The sequence below is a fragment of the Nematolebias whitei genome, chromosome 17, assembly GCF_014905685.2.
Source record: "Nematolebias whitei isolate Nwh7 chromosome 17, NemWhi1, whole genome shotgun sequence".
Taxonomy (NCBI): Eukaryota; Metazoa; Chordata; class Actinopteri; order Cyprinodontiformes; family Rivulidae; genus Nematolebias; species Nematolebias whitei.
Window position 1 is genome coordinate 31,188,353 of NC_056514.1, and position 7,991 is coordinate 31,196,343.

The window sequence follows — 7,991 nt, forward strand, 5'->3', positions numbered from 1 at the left end:
TAGCACCTCCTGGCTTTAGAGCTAAAAAAAAATAAAAAATAAAAATAGGCTGATTTCTTTAATTTTTCCCTTTTTGTTTTGTTTTTGTTCCATTTTTTGTGTCTCCTTGCTAGTTATCTTCAGTAATAATTCCATAGTGTTATGAGGAATGATGGCTGCAGTGTGATTTGCTGATTGGCTTGTGTGTGTGTGCGTGTGTGTGTGTGTGTGTGTGTGTGTGTGTGTGGGCGGGCCTGTGTATACACGTACATTCCTCCCTGCAGAAATCTACGGATGAGCAACTCCCACATAAGCTCCTGATCACTTCTGTAAATGCTTCCTGTCACCTTCAGTGGTGTAATGATCATGAAAATTGTGACCTTGATCTATGAAAAGCCATAATGTGACTGAATGGCCTCCTCCCACGTACTTTCTCGCAGGCTCCCAAGCTCTCGGAGGCTCGCCAAAGGACGGCTCTGAGGAAGATTGTTAGGCGGCAATAAAAAGCCGTGGTTTGGCTTGTAATGGTTCGGGTATTTCTCCTGTTCTTTGCAGCCATTTGGCTAAATCTTCAGTGTGAATGTAGATGAGAGCCTGGGCCATGCTTGTCCTCAGGCGCAGACATTTTATTGTCTGGTGGTCCAATATGATCAAGCACATAGCAGTATTTAGGAGATAGAAGAGTGCAACACTGATGTTATGTCCCATGCGTGTCATTTCGGAGCAGAATTTAAAAATCTCTCTTCCATTTTGGTGTTATTGGTGCACATTATTGTTTACCTCTGAAAGAAGAGAACTGTGACTATGAACATAAAATACATGTTTCTGCTGCTTTACACAAATTCCTCTGAGTCTCTGTAATGCGTTTGGCACAAAAGCAACATTTTTTTTCCTATATTTGTTTTTCAAGTGAGGCAAAAAGGAGGGGAAAAACTCATCTGGTTGATGCTGCTCAAACTCTCATTTAGTCTGTAAAATCTGGTTTGCACAACATTGTTTATGATCACACCCTTGCCAGCTTTTCATATTTAAACGAGCAAAGGTTTAATTACCAAATGATGACAGTGTCATATGGTGCCACGATGGCACGGGGTGTCTAATGAATGCAGAGGAGCGAGGGATGCGCATGCGACACTGAGTGACAGTGGGACGCACAGATCAAAACAGAAAAAAAAATAAGTGGGTAGACAGTAAAACATCTGTAATTTGCACTTCCCTAATGTTCAATGGTTGCTCATGGATTAAGAATTTTAAACTATTGTCTGCCAGATGGAAAAGAAGAAGAGAGGGAGGGATGGAGGAGGAGTAAGCAGCATTTACATCTGTGTATCAATCCTAGATTTAGCAATCAGACAGGAAAAACCAACTGCCGCTGAAAACGCTCTCAGGGCGTCGCATCTATTACCTATTTTCAAGCGGCGTCGACATTAGAGAAATGATTTTGCCATCTTTCTCTCAGAGGTGTATTTAAATGTGCCAAGACAGCTTGTAGACTGTGGGGAGTTTTTCTTTTTCTTCCTGCACAACTCGCTCTATCCGTCTCGATATAATCACCAGACAGCTCAGAGCGTCGAACCCGGGTCTGCTCACACATCAGAGTTAATTTCGCCAAGATGTTGATGTTCCCTGAAATATTGCGCTGAAGTAGTATCAGTTAGTGGGCCGCCAGAATATGTACATGCTTAACCAGGCGTGAAACCTCGCCGAATTGCGCTGTATTTATACTGATTTCAGATCAGTGCTTTTGTCATTAAAACTTGCTGTGGTTGCCGCTCTGTTTTATGGAGCTGTTTATTGGAGCACTGTAATAATGTTCCAATGTATGGCAGAGGTATTGACATGTTTTGTTCAATTAGTAACCAGTGATGAAGGTTCCTCTTTTTCAATCCTTCTTGAGCATTTCAAGCCTTTTTCTTTATTATTTTAACGTCTTTACAATGATTCAAGTAAAAATAGTACTCTTCTTATATACCGTATTTTTCGGCGTATACGTCAGTTTTTTGCATAGATTTGTCAATCCTGCGACTTATACACCAAAGCAACTTATATACATTTTTTTTTTCCATTTTCATAACAAGATTTTTGACTGACTCTTTAAATTTCTAAGAACTGCAACAGCGAGTCCTCCCGTGAGGAACGCTGGCCACGATGGATGGATGGTGCTGCACCGCCCAGGCAAAGTGAAGCTGTTCTGACAATTACATAAACGCAACAGGTCAGCAGTGACACATAGTAAATGCAACTTATACGCCAAAGCGACTTATATTTTTTCCTCTTCATTATGCTTTTTTTGACTGATTCGACTTATACTCCGGAGTGACTTATACGTTGGAAAGTACGATAACCCTCCTGCTGTCCTTGGGTCAAAACGAGGCCTCATTTTTAAGACTGAGGCCCCAGGGTTTATTTTGTCCTCGGGGCAGCAAGAAGGTTAAATGTTATCAAAAATATATTCTTCCAAAGAAATTTCCGAAGCATGTATATTGTTTATTAATATTTTTAGTGATGCATGGAGGCAACGTTTGTATTTTGAAACTCAATGAAGGTACAGCAGTCCCTCATTGATCATGGGGTTTAGGGGATCATGCTCCCTGCGATAAAGGAAAAATTGTGAAGTAGGGATACAGTAGTCCAAGTTCAAGTTTCACTGATAATCGCCCTCATTCTGTGTAAATACACAGTTTAAATTTAAATACTGTAATATTTCAAATAAACAATCCATGCATGGATGCTAGTGTTTTTTCCAGGTCATCCTTGTAAAAGAGATTGATGATCTCAATGGATTTCTTCCTGTTAAAATAAAGGTATAATAAATAAAATAAACTTTTCACATTTATTGTAAAAACGAGGGCAATTTGCTTGAAAAGTATATGAAGCTTAAATGTCTTGGTTATCTCTAAGGCAGTACTCTGACATATTTACAGTAATGTTACACATAGACATATATGTTATTCACAAAAATCATGTTTTCATAACACAAGTAAACATTTTGGCTTTGACCAGGCTTTTCTGTGGCACTGTGGCCTTGACCAATCATAACGCTGAAAATCACAACACCTCAGCTTCATTTGCTATTTTTCTGTCTCTACAACATCGACAAAAATTGCTGTCCTGAAATTCTTGATCAGTGATCAGTGATTAATGCGATTGTCAAACGACAAAAAGGTTTTTATCCTATCAGTTCATCAAATGTACTCCCTGCACACTTATTATATACATTTTCCAATCTAAATAAAATGGGGGCTCAAAATCAAATTCTGACCCAGGGCCCTGAAAAACCTAGGGCTGTCTCTGTCTGAAATACTGAGAAATCAAAACGGATGAATTAAAAAAAAAAAAAAATCCTAATCGTAAGAATGTTCTTTTTTCATTAATGGATCAAACAAATGGACTGTAGGTTGTGCTTCCCTTCATTAGTAATTAAGTGCTGTTGTCATGCTGTGACATAATGAGTTTAGCCTGGTCATCAATCTAGTGACACTCATTACTTCTCCCTCTAATACACCAGAAAACATTTTACTGTTCAAATTGTAAATATCTGAACTCCTTGTTTATGCATTAAACTTTAAACACCTTTTTTGGTCACATTAAGGGACCAATTTTCTCATGTTTGATGTCATTTTGAAGAAAGAGCCGCCTCCTTGTTTCACTGTGAGCTGGACGAGGTAAACGCATGTTGTTGCGAGTGATACATCCAGGCCCTCTGACTGTACAGCTCTCTGATGGCGTTCTCCTCAGGACAGCGAAAACATCTGTCACAGCGGCTGCCATTTTCCTCTGTGGTCAGAGCGTCAGGTGAAGGTGCTGCCTGCTAGCCTCATGACATGGTACACATGGGTACCTCCAACAACAGTGCTCATTAACAGGCAAATGGAGCACGAGCCCCGGCAAATTGAGCTGCGTTTTGCCAGCGTTGGCCGTGCCAGATTGTTCAAATAGCCAAAGTGACATCATGGAGTGCCAACCTCCTTTGCTTTTGCCGCCACTGAAAAAAAGAAAAAAAAATTAACATCCCTAATCATGTGCCAGGCTAAACATTATTCTTCATGATTCAGATCAGCCATGCTTGCCCTCCATTTTCAGAGTATCTCTTCCCTCTCTGGGCCAAACGCAGCCAGCCTTGGACTGATTGCTCAGCCTTTTGTGCCCTTCGTTTGGGAGAATCGATTCAAAAATCGTCACCCGTGAGCGGCTCTCATGCAGAGCTGGGTGTGTGAGCGGTGCAGATATATAAAAAAAAACAACAACATTTGTTTTGGTTTTAAAATGAGCATCACTGAAACACAAACTTACAAATATGTTCCATGTGACAATTATTCTGACTCATACAGTTTGGTGTTTTGACAAATCTGGGTTGTTTTTTTTACTGTGAAACCCAGCAAACATAATTAAATATTTGTTTTTATTTTTTTTTGCCTTGATTGTAGAAAGGCTTCAACTCATTAACTGGAAAATGGAGATATCTTCTATGTGTCGGATGTTATAAGAAGGTCTCTATTTAAAAGCAATCTTTTCATGAATTTAACAAAGCGGTTTCACAAAATATAACCAAAGATTTTAGTTTTTTAAAGCATAAAAGGAATAAAAATATAGAAAGTACCATACATTCTGCCATAAACGTTGCACCGCTGTATAAGTCGCATCAGTTCAAATAGGTCTAATAAAGAGGAAAAAACAAAAAACAAAAAACGTAAATAAGTCGCTTCATCATATACATCGCATCCATTATGAGTCACTGCTGACCACCCGGAAACGTGGGCCGATGTTGAGCCAAAAATCGATTGGCTGCCAAATGGAGGCTGCGGGAGCATGCACGGGAGGACTTTAACAAGAATTTTACAAGCTTAACACAAAAACAATTATTTGTTTGCTCGACGTTAAAGTAAAGGTGTGTCTCAGTTGAACTTTTCCTTAATAAATGCAGTTTAACGGTAAAATCAGCTGCATTTCTCCTGGGCAGCGTGGCAAAATGGAGCTGATTTTACGTTTGCTCCATGAGTTCCGTAGCGAGACGAAGGTGACTTTGTATGGCAAGCCAAGAGTTTCATTAATAACCACTTTTACCTATTAATGCATATGTGTCAAACTCAAGGCCCGGGGGCCAAATGTGGCCCTCGTTGACATCTTATCTGGACCCCCCAAGATGATATGTGAAACTTAAAATACTTCTATTTCTTGAATTTTTCCTGTAATCTTTGATTATGATGTCGAAAGCACAACAGAGAACATCAAATGAGACCAATCAAACTCTTGTTGAGGAACCTGTGACCAAGAAAAGATGTTGGTCATCTGATTTTAGTTCATGTAGATTCTGAAATTGGCCCTTAGTTTGGAAAAGGTTTTAATTTTTGTCCCCTTTTGTAAGTGAGTTTGACACTCTTGTATTAATGAGCTTGCCATATTACTCGATTGTCCTCTAGCAGCTGAAAATGGTAGTGTTCAATATTTTCCATGTCAGAATCAATGAAATCGTCAGATCTCAGCCAAAAATTGGGTTATAAATATGGGAAAAAACATAAATAAGTCACTTAACTGTATAAGTCTCAGGGCATGCTAATTTATGCAAAATGTGTAACTTGAACGGCAAAAAATAGGGAAGTAAAAGTGTTCATGTTCTTATAAAAAAAAAAAAATTTAATTTTTTTTTTTTTTAATTGGCCCATCAAAGTGGGCAGCACGGTGGCGCAACTGGTAGAGCTGCTGCCTCTCAGCGAGCAGGTCCCCGGTTGAAATCCCGGTCCAGGTGCCTTCTGGATGAAGTTTGCATGTTCTCTCTGTGCATGCGTGGGTTTTCTCCGGGTACTCCGGTTTCCTCCCACATACCAAAAACATGCATGTTAGGCTGATTGGTAACTCTAAATTGTCCCTAGCTGTGAATAGAGTGAATGGTTGTTTGTCTCGTTTGTCTCTCACGTTTGATGTTCAATGTTTTATGTTATGAGTGCTTAGTGTATATTTAGTTGATGTTTTTCTTAGTTCATATCTTAGATGTTATTACTGTTTTTCTTATACATTTTATTGTTGTATGTAGCTGGGACCCTGTGTACATAATTTCGCTCCACCACATGTACCACATGAGGTGCGAATGACAATAAAGAAACTCTGACTCTGACTCTGACTCTGACTCTGTGTGTCCCTGTGATGGACTGGAGACCTGTCCAGGGTGTACCTCGCCCCTCGCACCGTGATTGCTGGACATAGGCAAAAGCGACACCCGTGACCTGAAATGGAAGAAGCGGGTAAAAGATAATGGATGGACTCATAAAAAGTAAATTTATTTCGTCCCAGACCCCCTACAGTCAACAGTTAGTACTTCTCAACATGAGTGGCCATAAAAAACAGCAACCAAACAAACACACTTTTATTGTCTCAAACACAATTCACCTGAGCTGGTTGGCACCAGTAAAATTCAAGCTATGAAGTTTTGTTAACATTGTGAGGAACTAACAGAACCGTTTCTTAACGGCTGGGTTTAAAAATGAACGAACTCCAGTGCAACAATGGTCCCACTTTATAACTGAGTGAGTGCATTACAATTGCTTGGTTAAAGTTTAGGCATTAAAACATCTTCATAGAGTTTAGGTCAAAATATGTAAATACAAACTGACTTACAATTATTTTGTGTCCGTAAGGTATTAAATCATTTTGTCAGAGTCAGTAAAATATCACATATAAGGTTAATAAAATATTTTCTGCAGTAATCATGTTAATAGACACCAAGTTTCCTGAAATTGTTCTCAAAACCACTTCATTTTTATAGTCCCTCATCCAGACAAGTGGGTGATCATGTAATTGCCCCCCCCCCCCCGTATGTGTGTGTGCATGTGTGTGTGTTCTTTTGTCTTGTAGCCAAATACCTTACAAACCATTGGTTAAATTTCAATACTTTCGAAGTAAAACTGATTTAAAATGGCTATTCAATTATCAAACACAAACATTACAAACTACTCTATTTCTACAGATGTTCAGATTTTGTGTGGTAGTAGCTGAGCATCATCAGAACACTAGACTGCACAAAATCTTTGCTTAAAACTTTGTGATACAAGGTGGCAGGTGATGTGCATGCATGTACTTATTCATTCAACCTTTATTTATACAAGTTAGTCTAAATGACTCATGAGGACTCATTTACAAGTTATGTGTCCTAAGTATGGTAAATGGACTGTACTTATATAGAGCCTTTCTATATTATAAAGATACTTAAAGCGCTTTACAACAGTTTGTGTCCTAATTTACCCATTCATACAGCACTCTACTAGATCTATACAAAGTTAATCTGAACCTATTCAGTGCTTTAAATCCCATTCATACACCAATGGGACACACATCGGAGGCAATGGAGTGGTTTAGTATGTGACTGCTAGTGGAATCAAACCCTCAACTCTTTCAATGGAGAACGATGGCTCTAACCACTCAGCCACAGCCGCCCCTAAGTATGAACAAATGACACATTAGGTCATTTTCTGAGAGAAAAACTAATGCAAAATACATTCGGATGTGTTGTCATGTCAAAATAGTTTCATAATATCTAATTTTTTTAACTTTGCGGTTCATTTATCGAGGATTCGCTCTATCGCGTTTTTTTCAAAATAAGATGGGAAACGACACGCAATTGTCTGATTGATGGATGAGCCGTACGATCGGCATGATTTTTTTAAATTTACAATTAATTAAAATTATTTAGCACCTCCTGCAGCTTTGTGTAGCCCATGCTGTTCCTATTGCAGCTGTTCTCCGTGTAGCGCGGAGAAGTGGGCGTGGCCAAGAGCGCTTGCAGGTGGCAAAGAGCAGAGGAGGCAGGGAGCCGAAATCATGACATTCTGTGCTGTTTTAGAGCGTTTAGACTTTAACATTGTTTAGAATATTGCAAGAGTGGTTTAAAACACCTTAATACATATCTACATAAATAATAAAGTAAACTACTACTTATTACTTGCACTACTATTCGTGTTTTTTCATTTATCGCTGGTCTTCAGGGTGCAGATCTACCGCGATAAACGAGGGACTACTGT